Here is a 21,530-nt window from a genome sequence, read left to right as displayed (position 1 = left end):
TTATGAAAAATTATATGCTGACAAACTGGACAATCTGTAAGAAATGGATACATTCTTAGAAACATATAAATTACTAAAACTGAAATAGGAAGAAATAGAAAACTTGAACAGATGGGTAGCCAGCAAGGAAATTGAATCAGTAATCAAAAAACTCCCAACAAACAAAAGTCCAGGGCCAGATGGCTTCACAGACAAATTCTACCAACATTTTTAAAAGAGTTAATACCTATTCTCAAAACATTCCAAAAAATAGAACAAGAAGGATAACTTCTAAATTCATTCTATGAGGCTAGCATTACCCCAATACCAAAACCAGGTAAACACTCAACTAAAAAAAGAGAACTACAGGCCAATATTCCTGATGAACATGGATGCAAAAATTCTCAATAAAATACTAGCAAACCAAATCCAATAATACATTAAAAAATCATTTACCATGATCAAGTGAGATTTAGTCCTAAGTTGCAAAGGTGGTTGAATATTCACAAATCAATCAATGTGATACATCACATCAATAAGATAAAGGATAAAAACCATATGATCATTTCAGTAAATGCAGAAAGAGGATCTGACAAAGTAAAACATCCATTCATGATAAAAGAAACCCTCCTCAAAAAGTAGGTTTAGAAAGAACATACCTCAATATAATAAAGGTCATCTATGAAAAACCCACAGCTAATATCATTCTCAATGGGGAAAACCTGGGAGTTTTGCCCAAAAGTCAGAAACAGGGATGCTCACTCTCATCACTCTTATTTAATATAGTACTGGAAGTCCTAGCCACAGCAATCAGACAACAGAATGAAATAAAAGGCATCTAAATTGGCAAAGAAGTAAAATGTTCACTATTTGGAGATGACATGATACTATATATAGAAAACATGAAAGACTCCACCAAAAAAACTGCTAGAACTGATACATGAATTCAGTAAAGTCTCAGGATACAAAATCAACATGTAGAAATCCATTTTATTTCTATACACCAATAATGAAGCAGTAGAAAGAGAAATAAAGGAATAAATCTCATTTACAATTGCATCAAAAACAATAGGATACCTAAGAACAAATCTAACCAGAGAGGTGAAAGACCTGTACTCAGAAAACTATAAGATACTGATGAAATAAAGGTGACACAAAGAAATGGAAAGAGATTTCATGCTCATGGATTGGAAGAACAAATATTGTGAAAATATCTGTACTATCCAAAGCAATCTACACATTTAATGTGATCCCTGTCAAAATATCAGCAGCATTTTTCACAGTGCTAAAACAAGCAATCCTAAAATGTGTATGAAACCACAAAAGCCCCCAGAGAGCCAAAGCAACCTTGAAAAAGAAAAGTAAAGCTGGAGCTGGAGGCTTCACAATTTCAGGCTTCAAGTTATATTATAAAGCTGTAGTGATCAAAATAGCATGGTATTGGCACATACAAAACAGTATGGTACTAGCACAATACAACAGAATGGAAAACGCAGAAATGAACCCACAACTATATGGTCAATGAATCTTCAACAAAGCAAGAAAGAATATTCAATGGAAAAAAGACAGTCTCTTCAACAAATGATGTTGGGAAAACTGAACAGTAACATGCAAAAGAATGAAGTTGGACCACTTTTTTACACTATACACAAAAATAAAAAATTCAAAATGGATTAATAGATCTAAATGTGAGACCTGAAATCAGAAAAATTCTTGAGGAGAACACAGGCAGTAACTTCTTTGGCATTGGCTGTGGCAGCTTCTTTCTAGGTAAGTCTCCTGAGGCAAGGGAAACAAAAGGAAAAATAAACTATTGGGACTTTCTCAAAATAAAAAGCTTCTGCATAGCAAAGGAAACAATCAGCAAAACTAAAAGGCAACCTATAGAATGGAAATGATACTTGCAAATGATATCTGATAAAGGGTTCGTATCCAAAATATATAAAGAACTTATAGAATTCAACACCAAACAACAAATAATTCAATTAAAAAATGGACAGAAGACAGGAATAGACAGTTTTTCCAAAGAAGGCATACAGATGGCCATCAGACATATGAAAAGGTGCTCTGACCATTAGGAAAATACAAATCAATACTATAATTTGATATCACCTCACACCACTCAGAATAGATAAAATCAAGAACACAAGAAACAACCGGCATTGGTGAGGATGCAGAGAAAGGGGACCCCTCTTGCACTGTTGGTAGGAATGCAAACTAGTGCAGCCACTCTGGAAGATACTATGGAGATTCCTCAAAAAGTTAAAAATAGAACTACCCTATGATCCAGCAGTTGTACTACTAGGTAATTACCCAAAGAATACAAAAATGTTAATTCAAAGGGATACATGCACCCTGATGTTTACAGCAACATTATTAACAATAACCAAGTAATGAAAATAGCTTGAGTGTCCATTAGCTAATGAATGGATGAAGAAGATGTGGTGTGTGTATGCATATATATATAAATATATATATGCATATTACTCAGCCATAAAAAGAATGAAATTTTGCCATTTGTGATGATGTAGGTAGAACTAAAGAGTATTATGGTAAACAAAATAAGTCAGTCAGAGAAAGACAAATACCTTATGATTTCACTCATATGTAAAATTTAAGGAACAAAACAAATGAGTAAGAGGAATAAAAAAAAAAGAGAGGGAGGCAAACCAAGAAACAGACTCTTAACTATGGAGAACAAACTGACTGTTACGGGGCGGGGGGCGGGCAGTAGGTAGGGAGAATGGGTTAATAGGTGATGGGAATGGGTACCTGGGTGGCTCAGTCTGTTAGGTGTCTGACTCTTGATCTCAGCTCAGGTCTTGATTTCACGGTTGTGAGATCAGGCCCTGCAGCTGGCTCCACACTAGCCATGGAGCCTACTTAAAAATAAAACAGATGATGGGGATTAAGGAGCACACTTGTTGTGATAAGCACTGAATGTTGTACGGAAGTGTTGAATCACTATATTGTACACCTGAAATTAATAATGTATGTTAACTACTTGGGATTTAAATAAAAACTAAAAAAATTTTAAGTATACTAAAAGCTGCATTAATCAAAACAATATGTTATGGGCATAAAAACAGACACACAGATTCAGTAGAACAGAATAGAGGGCCCAGAAATAAACCCTCACGTATTTTGATCAACTTATATTTGACAAAGGAGCCAAAAATGAGCGAAGGACAGTCTCCTCAATGATGTTGGGAAACTGGATAACCACATGCAGAAAATAAAATTGGACATTTTCATACCACTTACAAAAAAAAAATCTCAAAATAGGTTAAAGACTTGAACATAAGGCCTGATACTGTGAACCTCATAGGAAAAAAAACATAGGAAAGAAGGTCCTTGATATTGGTCTTGGCAATGAGTTTTTGGACATAACACCAAAATCACAGCAACAAAAGCAAAAAATCAACAAGTGGGACTACATCAAACTAAAAAGTTTCTGGGAAGAGGGAGAGTTTGACAGGCCAACAAGCACATGAGAAAATGCTCCACATCACTTGCCATCAGGGAAATACAAATCAAAACCACAATGAGATACCACCTCACACCAGTGAGAATGGGGAAAATTAACAAGACAGGAAACAACAAATTTTGGAGAGGATGTGGAGAAAAGGGAACCCTCTTGCCCTGGTGGTGGGAATGTGAACGGGTATAGCCACTCTGGACAACTATGTGGAGGTTCCTCAAAGAGTTAAAAATAGACCTGCCCTACGACCCAGCAATTGCACTGCTGGGGATTTACCCCAAAGATACAGATGCAGTGAAACGCCGGGACACCTGCACCCCGATGTTTATAGCAGCAGTGTCCACAATAGCCAAACTGTGGAAGGAGCCTCGGTGTCCATCGAAAGATAAATGGATAAAGAAGCTGTGGTTTATGTATACAATGGAATATTCCTCAGCCATTAGAAACGACAAATACCCACCATTTGCTTCAACGTGGATGGAACTGGAGGGTATTATGCTGAGTGAAGTAAGTCAATTGGAGAAGGACAAACATTATATGGTCTCATTCATGCAGGGAATATAAGAAATAGTGAAAGGGATTATAGGAGAAAGGAGAAAAAAATGAGTGGGAAATATCAGAGAGGGTGAGAGAACATGAGAGACTCCTAACTCTGGGAAACGAACAAGGGGTGGTGGAAAGGGAGGTGGGCAGGGGGATAGGGTGACAGGGTGACGGGCACTGAGGGGGGCACTTGTCGGGATGAATACTGGGTGTTATACTATATGTTGGCAAATCGAACTCCAATAAAAAAAATACAAAAAATAAAAATAAAATAAATAAATAATAAATAAATAAAAATAATAAATAATATATAAATAAAAAATTTCTTCATAGCAAAAATAACAATCAACAAGATGAAAGGCAACCTGTGGAATGGGAGAAAATATCTGCAAACCATATATGAGATAAGAGGTTTATACTCAACATATGCAAAGAACTCATACAACTCAATAACAACAACACTAACAAAAGCCATTTTAAAATTGGGAAGAGGAATGGATAAAGAAGTGGTATATACATATATATACATATATGGATTATATACATACATTATATATGTATATATGTGTATATATGTATATACATTTTTGTATATTTCATTATATATGTATATATATTTTTGTATATTTCATTGTATATACATAGATATATATATTATGAAATATTACTCAGCCATCAAAAAAGAGTGAAATCTTGCCATTTGCAGCAGCATGGATGAACCTTGAGGGCATTATGCAAAGTGAGATAAGTCAAGCAGAGAATGATCTCTTTTACATGTGAAATCTGCAGAAATGGAGCTCAGGGCTGATTGATGGCTGCCACAGGCAGGAGCAGGGGAAAATGGGTGAACATAGTCAAAAGGTACTAACTTCCGGTTATAAGGTAAATAATATACAGCATGTAATATACATGTAATATACAGCATGATGACTATAGTTAACAATGCTCTATTGTATATTTGGAAATTGCTAAGAGAGTAGATCTTAAAAGTTCTCGCCACACTCAAAAAATTATAAACACATAAGTGATGAATGTGTCAACTATTCTTATTGTGGTGATCATCTAGCAACATACACAAATATCGAACCCATTACACTGTACACCTTAAACTTACACAATGTTACATGTCAACTATATTTCAATAAAACTGAAAATAAATAAGTAAATAAATAGCCTCTGAAACTAAAACAATTGTAATATTTAGCAGTACATATAATGAGAATACATAAATTACACCAATTAAACGTAACAGCCATGAACATGTAATGAACAGCCTCATTAAAATCAAATCACATGTAAGAGCTACTAGAAGTTCAGAAACTGAAAAAATATGTGAAAGACAAATGGGAAATTTCTAAGAACTCAGGGGGAAAATTCAAATTTTCAATTCAAATCTGCTGAAGTTGAGGTCTTTGGTTCTTTCAGCTTCCCACTAAGGAAACTGCATACTTCTTGTTTTGGCAAGGCTTATAGGCTAAGGAAAAGAGAAGGTAACAAGTACTTCCTGAGAACTTCTCGCATGTCAGGAAGGTTGCACAGGCTCCCTCTGGTAGACTTCACGAATGTGACTTGAAGTATTATCATCTGGTTTATAGGGGAAGTCACGGAGCCTGAGAGGTAGTTGCGTCCTGGCACCAGCTGTAGATAGGAAGACAGGCTTCAGATTGCTTCTGTCTAGTTCCAAAGCCCAGAGGCACTCCATCAGCCAGGGAAGGCATTTTTGAGGGCCGCAACCCAAGCATGGCAAAGCCATGTCTGTAGTTTCCTCCGTGGAGAAAGCTTTACTTATACACATATTTGTCACCAACTTTCCACTCTTCCTTCTGTCTTTCAAGGGCTCCCCCAGTATCCTTCTCATGTCCTTTCATTTTCTGTGCCCAATGTGTACATATTGTTTTCCTGAGGTAGCAACTGTCACTTTCCTCTGAGAGAAGGGCTTGTGTCTTAGTCTTGAATATAGGAGCATGATGTGGAGGCAAAGCAGCAAATCTCAGCAATCATGGTGTGGGAGGGGAGGGGAGGAGATGAATGGAAATCCAGTGGCTCCTGACAAGTGCTCCTCCCAAGCCCAGGTGCAGATGACAGAAATTGTTGCAGCAGCTGAGACTTTGCTCAGTGAAAAGAAGAAAGGGATTTTGAAAATTCTGCCTTAGACCAACTCCCCCCCACACACACAACAGATGGTTTCTTAAATGTTTCCCTTGGTATGACAGTGAGGGAAAACACGCTGTTTCTGTTTATCTGAATGCCATTGAAACACTAGGACCCTCACAGCCAGGCCTTCCATACAGGGTCCCCAAAACACATGCTACCCACCCCAGGAAGGCATCCTTGTGTGTTCTTTTACCAACTGCTGCCAATTTGCTTAGGGGCATCTAACCAGGGAATTCCTTTCAGGAATGGTACTGAGAGTCTCTGATGCGAAAAGGAGGGATGAAAGAAGTGTATCTTTCGTTGGCTTCTGTGCAGAGCCATGCTGAGATTTGAATGACTCTCTGGAGATGGGATAGGGAAAAACCAAGAGTCTTCGAGCCTGGGGGTGGGGGCAGGGTGCTGAAACAGGAAAATTTTGCTTCCTATTTCTACTCCAACTATGTAAAGAAGCTATCTAGAGCCTAAGCCAGTGCCACAGAGCAGTGACAAATTTATCCAACACACCCATCTAGACCAAGTTTGGAGGGAGAAGAGAGGAAAGAAAGGAGGGTCTCTTGAAAATGGTTAGGATTGCCTTGTGCAAAATAGTTGATAGCAAGGGAGGCTAGCACCTGACAAGTCAGCAGAGCTATCCACCAAGCATTGAAGGAATCTTGCCCTGTGACAGACAGGTAAGGGGACCTGCTGGAGTATACTTTGCAGAAATGTTGCCACAGGTCCAGGACCAAAGCACCATATGGACTGAGCAGCTGTCATTTCTGTTCCACCTGCACCTGGGAGTCCAGTAACCAAAACATGAGATGCGCCACAGAACCAGTGACATCCCTCCAGTAGAGAGGCTTACCCCACATTTATGGCCAAGTGGCAGCCCTGTTGCAATTTGCACCACCTTGATGTAGCCTAGGTCTGCTGAAATCAGAGAAAGCAAAGAATTGTAAGAATGTAAACTCTTAGGAACAAAAAATTAATGTTTTAGCTATGTCAGGGTGGCTATAGGCCCCTCTCTACCTCATTCCACAAGAGATGGCCAGAATGTTTTCCCAAGGTTCTGGAAGAGATGAGGCACTTCTCCTTTGAAGCCACGTGGACAAATGGCTAATATGTCACATTACATCTGAGCAAAAGCCATGGTGTGGTACAACTGGACTATTTCCCCATGGTCTTTCTGACCATGTCCCTTCATTTGCCATCAAAGATTATTGGCTTTTGAGGCTAAGCAATAGGAAAAGGAGAAGATGATGGTATGGGAGCATAGCGGAAGATCTAAGAAAAAATGCTATAATCACAATAGCCACAGAGGAAAAACAGCAGGGATAGATAGGCAGTCATCCCAAAGTGGAAAAGAAGAAATCCCATAACTTCACCTGGGGAAAATCAGCCACCTATAATGTCTAGCCCTTAAAACCATAGGCATTTAGACCTCTCAATTCTGTGTGTGATGGTGGAGGGAACAACTAACAACCAGTAGTAACTCAAAGAATTCTAAAGGAATAAGCATCCAACTTGAAGATACATTAACCAGTCTTAGTCTATATGTGAACTAATCTACTTAAATATTTTAAATTTCCCATCTTGAGTAGCAGAGCCTGAAACAGGAGTTATTGTGCAAGTGATTAGTTGCCAAGGTAGGGAGTTCTCTTAGGAGAAAGGGACTAGGGAACCAGAAGTGAGTGGGAAGTGGGGGGTATTAAGCCAGAATGTGGGCTCAGCAGGAGGTTAGCTTCAATGTGGTTGCATGGGGGAGGCTCTGGAACAATGTTTTCAGTAGTGAGATAAAAAAGCTCCTCGGATGACGAGCTGTCTCACTAAGCTGACAAAACATGGGGCACTGAGAGCAAATCTACAGGAAGACGCTACCAGAACTCAGAGACTTTAATTAACAAAATAAACACATAAAACTTTAAAAAAATAGATCATCAAGCAGAAAGAGAATCTCAGGTGTAGCAGGGCTGGCATAGCTAAAGGAGGGCAGCCTGGGTGGCTCAGGGGTTTAGCACCACCTTCAGCCCAGGGTGTGATCCTGGAGACCCAGGATCAAGTCCCACGTCAGGCTGCCTGCATGGAGCCTGCTTCTCCCTCTGCCTGTGTCTCTGCCTCTCTCTGTGTGTCTCTCATGAATAAATAAAATCTTTGGAAAAAAATAAAGGAAATGCAGCATCCAGAGAAAGAGGTAGTCATCGTGGACACACAGAACCAAAAAAAGACGGTCAGGGTTAAAAGTGGCAATGCCCATTCAGCATGTCAAAGGAGAAATGGTGCCCTGGCCCATGAACATAGCTATCTAGACCCTGTAGTAAATATTGTTCCTGTGGTAGAGATGGATGCATCTAGCTATTGAAGCAGATGCTAGCAGTTATTAAAATCACCAGATACCTCCCTTCTCTCTGTTTCCTTGCCCATAGGCAGCCTTCTTTTCATATTCGGGCCTCCATTGGAGCTTCCCATCCAGAGAGAACTTACTAACAACTGAAAAAAGCAAACCTCAGGATTTTCATTATCAATTACATATCAGTGTTCTAATTTGTGTATCCATTTCCTGTGACTTCGGTTAATGGTAGTTTCGTAGGGTTTGTTCTACTCTAGACCCAGCCATACACTTCTCTTCCCTAAGGGTATTATTGTCAGGTTAAAGACTAAATAGTGACATTTAGAAATATGAGTTAATTTGCAATCTCTGGATTTGCAGGCACAAGGTCTTTGATTTTGAATGAGTTCACTCAACTAAGGCCCTGCTCCAATCAGGCCCAATCCAAAGGCCTTTCAGCAGACCCACCTAAAGTGACCACTTTAACCACAATAGGAAGAATAAAGAAAAGTTTCTTTGTCTTTGTGATCTGGGAAAAGTTGCTTCAGTCTTTGGTATGCATTTTTTTTTATTTGAAGACAAACTGTCATATCACATTGCCTAGGTGATCATACAACTAGACATATTTTACGCAGTCTTTATGAGAATGGGGCTCATGGCCAAAATGGAAGTTGATTTCACTGACTTTCTCATACAAGGCCATCGTGAGCCATGCTGGAGTCAGGTCTCCCTTAGCCTCACCCAACAGAATATCCATCTGCAGCTGTATCTACTACACTGTAGGTATAGGATCCTGGAAAACAGGATCCATGTATTCTGCACATTTATATCCCCAGGGCTGAGCACAATGCTTGGCACAGAGTAGATGTTCAATTAATACTTGTTGGATGGGTGAATGAATGAATGAATGAATGAATTTCATGGATAAGAAAAAGTGTAGAAACCAGTATCATTGACCCAAAAAAGGAGAGACAAGCATGGTGTATTTTGGAAAATTTTCCATCCCACAAATGATTCAAATACCAAAGTCCATGAGTTAAAAGGTTAAACCTTTAGTTATCCACCCTCTCCACCCAAAATGGTTGATGAATCATCTGCCTCTCTCACTCTTTTGCTTTCTCTCAATCTTCCTTTCCCTGGGGGCCAAAATCTGCAGCTATAATTTAGTCATGCAGTAAGTTTATTATTCATGTATTGGTTTGCTTGAAAAAGAGCTAGGGTTGAAGCCAGAGAGAAAACAAGACTCACGAAGCCATAATTTCTTAGAGGTAGAAAATTCTCACTCTTTTTACCCTACAGTGGCAGTAACATACCTGGCCCAATTCAATACCACAGCTCCTTCACTTTGTTTAGAAAAAGGTAAGCCACCCCCCAAAAAGAGGTTGCCTCCTCCTTCCCTTCCACTTCAGCTTCCTATTGAGTAATAGGGACATGCAAAGTGAAAAACAAATTCCTCTACTCTAGAAGAACTTATAGTTTATTTTTTTAAGATTTATTTATTTATTTATTCATGATAGATACAGAGAGAGAGAGAGAGAGAGAGAGGCAGAGACACAGGCAGAGGGAGAAGCGGGCTCCATGCTGGGAGCCCAACGTGGAACTCGATCCCGGGACTCCAGGATCACGCCCTGGGCCAAAGGCAGGCGTCAAACTGCTGAGCCACCCAGGGATCCCTGAACCTATAGTTTAAACACAAGCTAGAAAATATTAATTTTAAAGAAGGACCAAATTTTCATTCAATCTTTCTAGAACAACATGGATAAAGCTCTAATTGTGGGTTAAAACTTCATCCAAGATTTATATGTAAATATTCTCACCTCCTCCCTGTATTTGCCTTTTGTCTTTTCATTAATGATTTATAATATAGACCCATAAGTTAGCTTAATGACATGCTCATTTATCTAAAGTTTTGATCTCCTTGAAAGAATTTTTCTGTGCTTGTGAAACAGACTTTGAAAGATTTTAATGATTAAATGAAACCAATGGATCCCTAAAGACCGGAAATCCCAAGTTTCAAATGGTTTTCCAAAAAACTGAAAACTCTCCATTACTGAAAGTATGGCAAGGTAAAAAATAGCCTATTTGTCCTTTTTGATGCTTCTTTGTGCAATGGAATCCATGTAGGAAATGATTTCACATCATCTAAGCCTCTAAAAGTGGCCTCCAACATGACTAGTCCTAGAAAAGAACCAAATCTAACCTGCCAGCTTCAGGTAACCCCTCTTGATACTTTCTGTTGACAGGCTCGTCTGGGCCAGTAGTTTTCAATCTTGGCTGCACATTTGAATCACCGAGAGTTCTAGTGGGCATGCCCCATTGACCAAATCAGAATTTCCAAGAATGGAACGAAGACATCAGTACTTTTTAATGTTCTTTGAGGCATTGTAATGTGTGGCCAAGGGTTAGAACAACTGCTCCAAGCCAATGCTTCTCAAATTATTTTCCAATAGACCAACAATATAAAAATAGCCAAAAGAAGTAGTTCAAAGTGCATACCTTTGACCTCTACTATAAACCCAGTGGATGGGTATTTCAGAAAACCTACTAGTGTAACAGACCCTATTCAGGTGATTCTTATGCACGTTGTAATACATATTGCAGATTAGTTTTTCCTAATCCATTCCAGTTCCCTTACAGTAGTGGCTCTCAGAGTATGATCTCTGGTTAGCAACACCATCACCACGTGGGAATTTGTTAGAAACAAATTCTCTGGGGCCCCCACCCTAAACCTAATGAATTAGAAACTCTAAAGGTGGGCCCTAACAATTTAAGTTATAATAAACTCCCAGGTGATTCTAATGCATGCTCAAGTATGAGGACCGATGACTTATAACATGTCTTACTGAGATCTGAAGGTTAGAAAGCTAAAAATTACCTTTTCCATATTGTCTTAGAGCTCAGGCTCTTCTTGTGACTGGGCTTATTCACCTCTTTAAGGACTGAAGGGTAGGGATAAGAGGGAGACCATACTCCTCTTAGCAAGCATAACAGTGGAGGCAGATGGTTTTTCTGTGATAGTAGAGGTTCCAGTGCCTAGTCTCTACTCTGGTGGGTACTTACAAGCAGGACACAGAACTTCTTCTTTGTTGGCATGAAGCAGCTGAGGAGGTGTGCCCTTGAGCCAAGAGTGATGGCAATGGCTTCCTCATCCGCAGGGGGCAGCTGGAGTCATGTAGTCTTAAAATCAAGAGAGGGCAGAAACATCCTGAGGCCCCAGCTCCTGATCATTCTCCAGTAAAGGTAGAAGCTCCCTTGGTGAGCCAGTTACATTACTCCTGGAAGTCCAGTCCAGAACCTGCTCCTTTAATCCTCCCAAGAATTTCCTAAATTTCCTAATTCCTTTCATGCTTAAACTAAATAGAATATATTTAATAATCTGCAACTGGACCCAGACCAATGTAGCACTTATATTAAAGAACTGCTACTATAATTATTGATGTCAATATCTTTCCCAGCAGACAGATCCTGGAAAGCATGCATATGGAATTGTCCCAGAGTACTATTACCAAGACAGAGACTGTCTTTATTATTTGCTTATGCTGACTCCAATAAAGGGTGTCTCAGTCAGGTGCCCGATCTGCTCCATCATTTCCATCAGAACCCACCAAAGTCACCTCAAATTAAAATGCAGTTTAATTAAAACCTATTAGTAAGCAAACATGGGTCTGAGGCATGTCTCCTAACCTCCTCTAAACCCGCTAAACTGTAATGAAACCTCCCTTCTCTATGGAAATAATCTCTTCTCACCCCTTTCAACTGCAATGAAACTTCCCTTCTATATGGAACTTCTGGAGTTTCGTTTGGTCAACTATGTATCTGCTTACTAAACTCTTAAAATTCAAGAATGTATAAGAAGAGAGCGTTGCCTTCAAATATTTTGCAGACCAATATAGGAGTGGAAAGATTCCTTAAAGTTGTCTATATTGATAGAAATGCAAGCAAATGCCCACCAAATATTCCACTGCACCTAGTTCAAGTCATGAAAAAATGACTTAAGTGGCCATCAAGAAATTTTGATGCTGTCCTTAATTCAACAACTTTACTTCTGGCTTAGAAATATTTTGGCTTCTTTACAATTCAACAATAGCACATGAAAGTAACAACAGGTGTAGAAAACCACAGAACCTGGAATAGAGTAGATATTTAGAAAGTGTAGAGCTGGGATCCCTGGGTGACTCAGCGGTTGAGCGCCTGCCTTCGGGCCAGGGTTGAGTCCCAAGTCGGGCTCCCTGCATGGAGCCTGCTTCTCTCTCTGCCTGTGTCTCTGCTTCTCTCTCTCTCTCTCTCTCTCTCTCTCATTCTCTCTCTCTGTGTGTCGTTCATGAATAAATAAATAAAGAAAATCTTAAAAGAAAAAAAAGTGTGGAGCTAATGGATTAGCTTTATCTTTTGGACTGGGCCATTAAAACCTTCCCATATCCCTTTCCTGCAGTTTGTGTCCAAAAGTGATGATTCTGTCACAGCTCATCACTGGATGAAGGACCAGCATGACTTAAACTGTAAGAGAGTTGACATCAATAGCCAGACCCATCACGTCTATCAGAAACCATCATGTATTCGGGCACCCGGGTGGCTCAGTCGGTTAAGCATCTGCCTTTGGCTCAGGTCATGATCCCAGGATCCTGGGATCAAGTCTAGCATCAGGCTCCCTGCTCTATCCCTCCACCCTGCTCATTTCTCTCTCTCTCTCTCTCTCTCTCTCTCTCTCTCTCTCTCTCTCTCTCTCATGCTCTTTCTGTCTCTCAAAAATAACTAAATGAATACATAAGATCTTTAAAAAATAAAAACAAGAAATCATTATGTATTCTATACACAGGATAAATCTGACCACAGGGTAGCAGAGACAGTTGTCTCTGTCATCTGGTTTAGAAAGGAGAGCACAAATACCCTCCAAAATCTCTAGCCCATCCTGTACCATTCCTAATTCTAACACTGAAACTTCATCTCTAGGATCACGGTTGCTCTTAATCTCAGCCAGGACAGCAAGCCCTGAAAGTAAGCCACAGTGATGCAAAACCACAGAATAAAAGTGGTACATCTTCCTTGAGAATCCATTTTGCTTGAAAATTTGGAGAGATGCACACTCTCTGTACATTTAAACAGATATGCAGATATTTCAGAGTGGAATTCAATCCCCACGTTAATTTTAAAATCTCTATTGAGGTATAACATGCATACAGATAAATGCATATATCACGAGTACAATTTGATGACTTTTTCAAAAATCAAGAGACAGAACATTACCAACATCCCAGAAGTCACTCTTTTTTAAAATTTTTTTTATTGGAGTTCAATTTGCCAACATATAGCATAACACCCAGTGCTCATCCCATCAAGTGCCCCCCTCAGTGCCCGTCACCCAGTCACCCCCACCCCCCGCCCACCTCCCTTTCCACCACCTCTTGTTCGTTTCCCAGAGTTAGGAGTCTCTCATGTTCTGTCTCCCTTTCTGATATTTCCCACTCATTTTTTCTCCTTTCCCCTTTACAGAAGTCACTCTTATGCTTCTTTCAGATACTACCCCCCAAGGGTAATTCCTTAACTTTATGTAAATAGAATCATACTATGTGCTTAGCCTCTGGATTCTTTTTGCTCAACATTGTGTTTGTGAGATCCATCCATATTGTTGCATGTAGTTGACGGTCATTCATTCTCATCACTATGTAGTATTCCATTGCGTGAATATACCACAATTTATCTATTCTGCCATTCATAGTCATTTAAACAGTTTCTAGTTTAAAATTATTGTGAATAGTGCTGCTATAAATAGTCTTGTACATGTCTTTTGGTGGAAATAAGCATTCATTTGAGCTGGGTATATAACCAAGAGTCGAACTGTAAGATCATACAGTGGGCATTTGTTCCACTTCCGTAGACACTACAAAAGGTTTTCCAAAGTGGTTGCATCAAGTTCCATTTATTTCTAAAATTAGTTTTTAAATGGGACTCTAAAGAAATCTCATCCTTGAATTGATGTTTTGACTATCCCCTTGGAAGATCTCAGTTTTTACTCTTTGATTTATTTTAAGATTTTGTACTGGGTGCCTGGGAAAGTGGCATCCATTTTTAGTCAAGTATATCATGGTTACTGGGGCTGATTTTCACAATTATTTACTTAAGAAATTATAAAAACCATCACTACTTGTATTTGTTATCTATCACTGCATATCAAATTACCACAAACTTAGCAATACAAACAACAGTTCCTATAGGTCAGGAGTCCAGCCACAGCTTAGCTGGGTACACTGTTTTAGGTCTCTGACTACATTCAAGGTCTTGGTCAAGGTCTAGCTGTCAGAGGGTCCACTGGGAGAAGATTTATTTCTAAGCTTTCTCAGATTGTTGGCAGAATTCATTTCCCTGTAACTGTAGCACTGAGGGCCCTGGCTTTTTATTAACTGTTGGAGACTTCCCTCAAGTCCTAAAGGTATACTTCTCTCCCAATTCCTATGTGGACTTCTCACATTATTGCTTACTCCTTCAAAGCAGCAAGGAGAATCTCCCTCTAATCTTCTACTATAGCATCATATAATATAATGTAGTCATGGAACATCCCATCACTTTTGTCATATTCTATTGATCAGAAGCAAGTCACAGGTTCCCACCCACATTCAAAGGCAGGACAGTACAGATAGGTGTGGCTACCAGAAATCAGAAAATCATTGGAGGTCACCAGAGGTCTGTCTAACATTGCTTCTTGAGCTCCTGTTATGTTCTAAGCCTCATGTAAGCACTTTATTCCCATTAGCTCACATAATCCTTTCAAAATTTTCACAGTAAGTGGTGCCTGGGTGGCTGAGTCACTTGAGTGTTCGATTCTGGATTTCAGCTCCGGTCATGATCTCAGGATCATGAGAATGAGCCCTGCGTCAGGCTTCATGCTCAGTGGGAAGTCTTCTTGAGATTCTCTCTCTCCCTCTCCCTCTGTCCCTCTTATCTCTCTCTGTATGTGTCAAATAAATAAAATAAATATCTAAAAAAAGTTCACAGTAAATATTTGTGAATATTCGTGTTTGTCAGGGTTCTTGGCTACAGACTACCAACAATAGTCATGGCTAATTTTAGTTCAGATATATTTTATTGGAAGGATATTGGGTAGTCAGAGTCCAGAAAAGATGCTAAGTCCAACTTGGAGAATGGATGAAATGTAACAGTGGGGAGAGTAGATCAGGAGCCAGAAATTAGTCAAGTCATACCATAGGAAGAATCTGGTGGAGATGCCTTCACTACTTCCCCTGCCACTGAATATCTTGCTCCCTGCCTCTGCATCCCTCCAAGAATAAAGTCTAAGTCACTGCACTCATGGTGGAGGGATCTCCAAAATGTCTGTTATTCATCTGCAACAAGTATAGAATTTGAAAATAAGCATTTAGAAATTTTATAGTACTTTGATGGAGTAATTTTCTGTCAAGAACCTAATAATATATAATTGAGGTTTGTAGTTTTATGACTTTTTTCATTTATTATTCATCTCTAGTGACTCATTTTTATGGTCTGTTATAAAATATTACTCCCTAGAAAATTGGAAATTTTTAAAACCTGGCCCTCCAGCATGGATAGTTTGTAATGGTCTAAACTGTCATGGTTGGCATTAGCTACTGGCTTCAGAGGTGAACTCAAGAGGGCATACCTGAGTCTTGGGCCTGCATAGTGGCTGCCATCTTGGAGTTCAATAACCTGCTGTTTTCAATGTCTGTGTATCTATGCCTGAGCCTCTCATAGGTGGGCTCCCCAGATGTAGAAAGGGGTACAGATGCCAACAAGCCAAAAGCATGACAGAAAGAATGGGGAAGAGGGAAAGGGAAATATTTATTTTAAGGAATTGGCTCACACTGTTGTGGAGGTTGGCAGATCTGAAATCTATAAGCTGGCCAACAGGCTAGACACTCTAGCAAAATTTCTATGTTACAATCTTGAGGCAGAATTTCTTCTTCTCTGGGAAATCTCAGTTTTTCTCCTAAGCCCCTCAACTGATTGGATGAAGGCCACCCACATTATCAAGGGTAACTTCCTTTACTTAAGATCAACTGATTGGAAATATTAATCATATCTATTAAACACCTTCCTGGTAACATCTAGACTAGTGTTTGACCAAACGACTGGGCACGATAGCCTAGCTAAGTTGACACATCACCATCACAGTGACATAGCCGCTAAATTCTACTGACTCATTCATAGTCTGCTAAGAATTGTGGTGGAGAAGTGTAGCAATTGCTCTCAGTACCACTATGCACAAAGACCTGTGTTAAGTGACAGTGCCTAGGCACTAGTACTATACCATGAAGACCTTGACTGGCTGGCTGGTTCCCCAAGGCATGACAACAGATGGGAAATGCAAGGTTGGGAATGGAGCATGGGAGGGAAGGGGCAACAGAGGACCAAGGTTTGGGGAAGGCAGGCTTGAAGAGAGAGGGCAGTGCAGACTCTAGCTTATAGCCAAGGTATTGTGAGGTAATGGTATGCAAAGACACAGAGGGGCACGTGAACCATAGACAGAAGGAAAGTAGCTGGAGAGGGGGAAGACATGCCCCTCCAAGATACTTCCTAAATGCCATCACATTGGAAGGGCCAGCCCTGGAAAGTAATCTGAAAAAAATGTTATTCAACCAGTCCACATTTCAAATTGTAGAATTTTACTTTTCATATGGCAATAGAAAGGCAGAAAATCATGTTCATCAGAAGAGAAACTAGCTCAAAGGATTATGCCCCTGGAAATTTAAGATTGTATTTTGACTGGATTGTATTTTTATTTAAGGTTTGGTTTTTTTGGTGGTTTTTCTAGTGTTGGTATCGGTATAGGTGAGTCTAACCTTTCATCACTAAGTATCCCCACTTTAAATAGGAGACCCAGTCTTCTAGAAGACTCAACACACTCAGGCCTATAGATCCACTTGCTTCCCCATTTCACTCTGAGCCCACACTGGACAGTGAGACCTGTCCTTGTTCACTTTGAATTCCATACTTGGGTACTTAACCACAACTTGACTGCAAGAGCATGGGAGCCCACTGGGTCTATTTTGAAATCTTCCAGAGGTGGGCTTTACTTGCTTCCTACATCTCAGCAACTCACACAGTCACAATTCCCTGGGTCAGCTGCCCCCGAAAGAAGGGAAGATATGGGACTGCCATTGAGCTTGAAGTTCATGCTTTTAATTGAGAATCAAGGTGGGGGGAGGAAAGGAGCTTTTTATTTTTCCCAACTTTTTATGATGAATGTTTTTAAACAGAAAAGTTGAAAGAATTATACAATAAACACCCATATACTTACCCTGTTGACTCTACGCTTACCATGTTGCTATGCTTGCTTTATCTCATATCTATGCTTCTCCTCATGTTTCTCTCATTTATGACTTTATCTTAACTTTTTGGATCCATTTCAAAGTAAAATGCAGTCATCAGTATATTTTACTGCCGAACACTTCAACACGCATAGCATTAACTAGATTGAGCTGAGTTTTAGTAACCGAAAGTGACAAGAAAGCTTTGGAATCCACCCAAGGTATCATTAAGGGATACAAAAGATATTCAATACAGCATGGTTGAAGGCAATGATTGCAGACAAATAAAATCCCTGGGAGGAAAAACTTATATGTAAGTGTAGTTCGTGATGCTACTTGTTCCATCCCTTGAAGGATATCCTTTTAATGTTTGTCTTTAGTCATATTACATACATCTCTATTAGCACCACACTGGTGTTCCACTGGTATAATGCAGGTATTCATTAAGATTTTTAACTATTTGTTTGTACATGAAGTTTTTATTATTAATGAGTTTATTTAAACATGATTATTTATTCAGTAGCAATGTACATAGACACATTTTCTGGGCAAGTACTTATATAATACCTGTATGCATGTGTGCATGTATATGTATATACACATACATGCATATATGTATATACTTAGACATTAAATTATGTAAGGAATGTGGGAGCTAACCTAGTGCCAACCATAAGAGTGAAGCACTAAATATCTTAGATTAAAACATTCTTCTCCCTGTGACTCCCAAAATAATGTATTTCTCTTACCCTTTGCATACTTTTATTTCATTTTAAATTTTATTTTAAGTAGGCTTCACACCCAATGTGGGGCTTGAACTTACAACCCTGAGATTAAGAGTCACATGCTCTACCGACTGAGCCAACCAGGCACTCCATGTGCTTCTTTGTTTTAACCTATTTCCCTTCCTCCTACTGTTTCTTCTATATTACACACTTTATAGATGATACCCACTACCCAATTTGACTCGAAAATTTGCTTTGAGCTAAAATACCTCATGACTTTCACAGATGGTAAAACAACCCAATTTTAAGCTGTTGACCTAAGGCAAAATAATATACCTTTTTTGTTTTCAGGGACCTTGGAATTCAGATTCTTTTGAAAGCTGTCACTAAGCCATTTGTCTCAGGAGGTAGCCTTAATCAAAGTAGAAGTATTCCTCATACTTTAGTAATAAAAATTAGTACTGTTGACTCACCGTCTATCAAACAGCGGGTAATACACTGGGTAGTTCATTGATTTCAACCATTCAACAGCTATTTGTGGACTGCTTCCTATGTGCCAGGCACAGTGCCAGGTGCTGCAGATAAAATAGCGAATAAGATGGGCCCACGAAGCAATTTAAATTGCAATTGGGACAAGTTTTAACAACAACCAAAAAAAGTGGTATTTGGAATGGATTAAACAGGGAAGGCCCTTACCTTATAGTCTGGGAGAATGGGGCAGTGTGGGGAGTGTTTAAGGCTTTCCTAAGGAAATGACATTTTATCTGAGACTTGACAGATGAGTAGCATTGGGCCAAGCAGGAAAAAAGAAGAGCATGCTAAGCAAAGAAAACAGGATATTTTAAAAACCCTTGATTAGGAAAGACGTAACTAAAATCAAGTCATCCTGCTTGGAGTCTTGGAGCCTTAGATCTTGACATTAACTTATTCATTGATGGGTAACCTCTGAAGGGTTTTAAGTAAAATTAGAAATTGTTTTGATCATAATTCAACCACTATTAGCAAAGGATGCATTGTTTATAAGCCCTTACGTTCTTTTTCCACCTTCTGGCTATTGTGAATGATGCTGTAATAACTTTGGCATATGAGTATCTGTTTATGAGTCCCTGTTTCCAATTCCTTTGCGTATATACCTAAGAGTGGAATTGCCAAGTCATATAGTAATTTGATATTTAACTTTCTGAAGAACCACCAAACTGTTTTCACAGTAGCTGCACCATTTTATGTTTCCATCAGGAAAGGACGAGGGTTCCAATTTCTTAACATCCTGTATTATGATTATGATTGTCATTCTAGTAGGTGTGAAATGGTATCTCACTGTGGTTTTGATTTCCATTTCTTTTTGTTTTAAGATTTTATTTATTTATTCATGAGAGACAGAGAGAGAGAGGCAGAGACACAGGCAGAGGGAGAAGCAGGCTCCATGCAAGGAGCCCAACATGGGACTTCATCCTGGGACTCCAGGATCCCTCCCTAGGCGGAAGGCGGTGCTAAACCCCTGAGCCACCAGGGCTGCCCTGATTTCCATTTCATTAATGACTAATGGTGTTGAGCATCTTTTCATGTACTTGTTGGCAATTTGCATATCTTCTCTGGAGAATTTTTTTATTCAAGTCCCTTTATGCATTTTTAATTGGTTTATTTATCTTTTTGTTGCTGAGTTACAGGAGTTCGTTCTATATTCAAGATATTAAACTCTTATCAGACAGGAGTTGCAAATATTTTCTCCCATTCTGTAGACTGTCTCTACATTCTCTTAAGGGTATCTTTTTTTTTTAAGATTTTATTTATTTATTCATGAGAGACAGAGAGAGAGAGGCAGACACACAGTCAGGGGGAGAAGCAGGCTCCATGCAGGGAGCCTGGTGTGGGACTCGATTCCGGGTCTTCAAGATCAGGCCCTGGGCCGAAGGCGGCGCTAAACCTCTGAGCCACCCGGGCTGCCCTCTTAAGAGTATCTTTAGATGAACAAAAGTTTTTAATTTTCAAGAAGTCCAGTTGCTCTGTTTTTTCTTTTGTTGCTTGTGCTTTTGGTGTTATATCTAAGAATCTATTGACAAATATAAGGTCATAAACCTTTTCCCTATGAGTTCGTCCAAGAAGTCTGGAGTTTTAGCTCTAATATTTACATCATTGATACATTTTGAGTTAATTTTGGTATATGATGTGAAGCAAGAGTCCAACGTCATTCTTTTGTATGTGGAAATCCAATTTTCCTAGCACAATTTACTAAAGAGATCATTATTTCCCCATTCAGTGGCCTTGACATTTTTGTCAAAACTCAGTTGGCCATAGATGTATGGGTATATTTATGGGGTCTCAATTCTATTTAGTGGGTTTATATATCTATCTTTATGCCAGTACCACACTGTTTTGATTGCTGTAGCTGAGTAGTAATTCTTGAAGTCAGGAGGTATGAGGCCTCCACCTTGGTTCTTCTTTTTCAAGATTATTTTGCCTATTCTGGGACCCTTAGAAATCCATATGAATTTAAGAATCAGCTTTTTCACTTCTGGGGAAAAAAAGTTGTTAAAATTGTGATAAGAATTGTGTTGAATCTGTAGATCACTTTGGGTACTGTTGACATTTTAAAATATTAAATCTTGTAATCAATGAACAATAGATGTCTTTCTATTTATTTAAGTCTTCCTTCATTATTTTCAGCAATGCTTCATAATTTTCAGTATAAAAGGTTTTTGCCTCTCAGTTAAATTTATTCCTAAGTATTTTATGCTTTTAGATGTTATTATAAATGGAATTGCTTTCTTAATTTTCATTTTGGATTGTTCATTGCTGGTGTTTAGAAACGCAGCTTATTTTGTGTTGATTTGTAGTCTATAACTTTGCTGAATTCATTTATTAGCTCTACTATCTTTCTTATAGATTCTTTAGGATTTTCTATATTAGGACCATATCATCTGCAAATATAGTTTTACTTGTTTCTTACAAAGTTAGATGCCTTTTGTTTCTTTTTCTTATCTAGTAGCTCTGGCTAGAACCTCCAGGACAATGTCAAATAGTTCACTGCCTGATTTTATAAATAATTTTTTTTATTGGAGCACAGT

The 21,530-nt window shown here is 39.1% G+C and overlaps 1 pseudogene; it reads right to left on the bottom strand.

Moving 5' to 3' along the window:
• LOC100684054 overlaps positions 1–21,530 on the bottom strand; it is a 60,287-nt pseudogene that overhangs the window by 27,511 nt on the left and 11,246 nt on the right.

Source organism: Canis lupus, chromosome X, assembly GCF_011100685.1.
Source record: "Canis lupus familiaris isolate Mischka breed German Shepherd chromosome X, alternate assembly UU_Cfam_GSD_1.0, whole genome shotgun sequence".
In the NCBI taxonomy this organism is placed as follows: Eukaryota; Metazoa; Chordata; class Mammalia; order Carnivora; family Canidae; genus Canis; species Canis lupus.
This window is presented reverse-complemented; position numbering and strand designations above follow the sequence as displayed.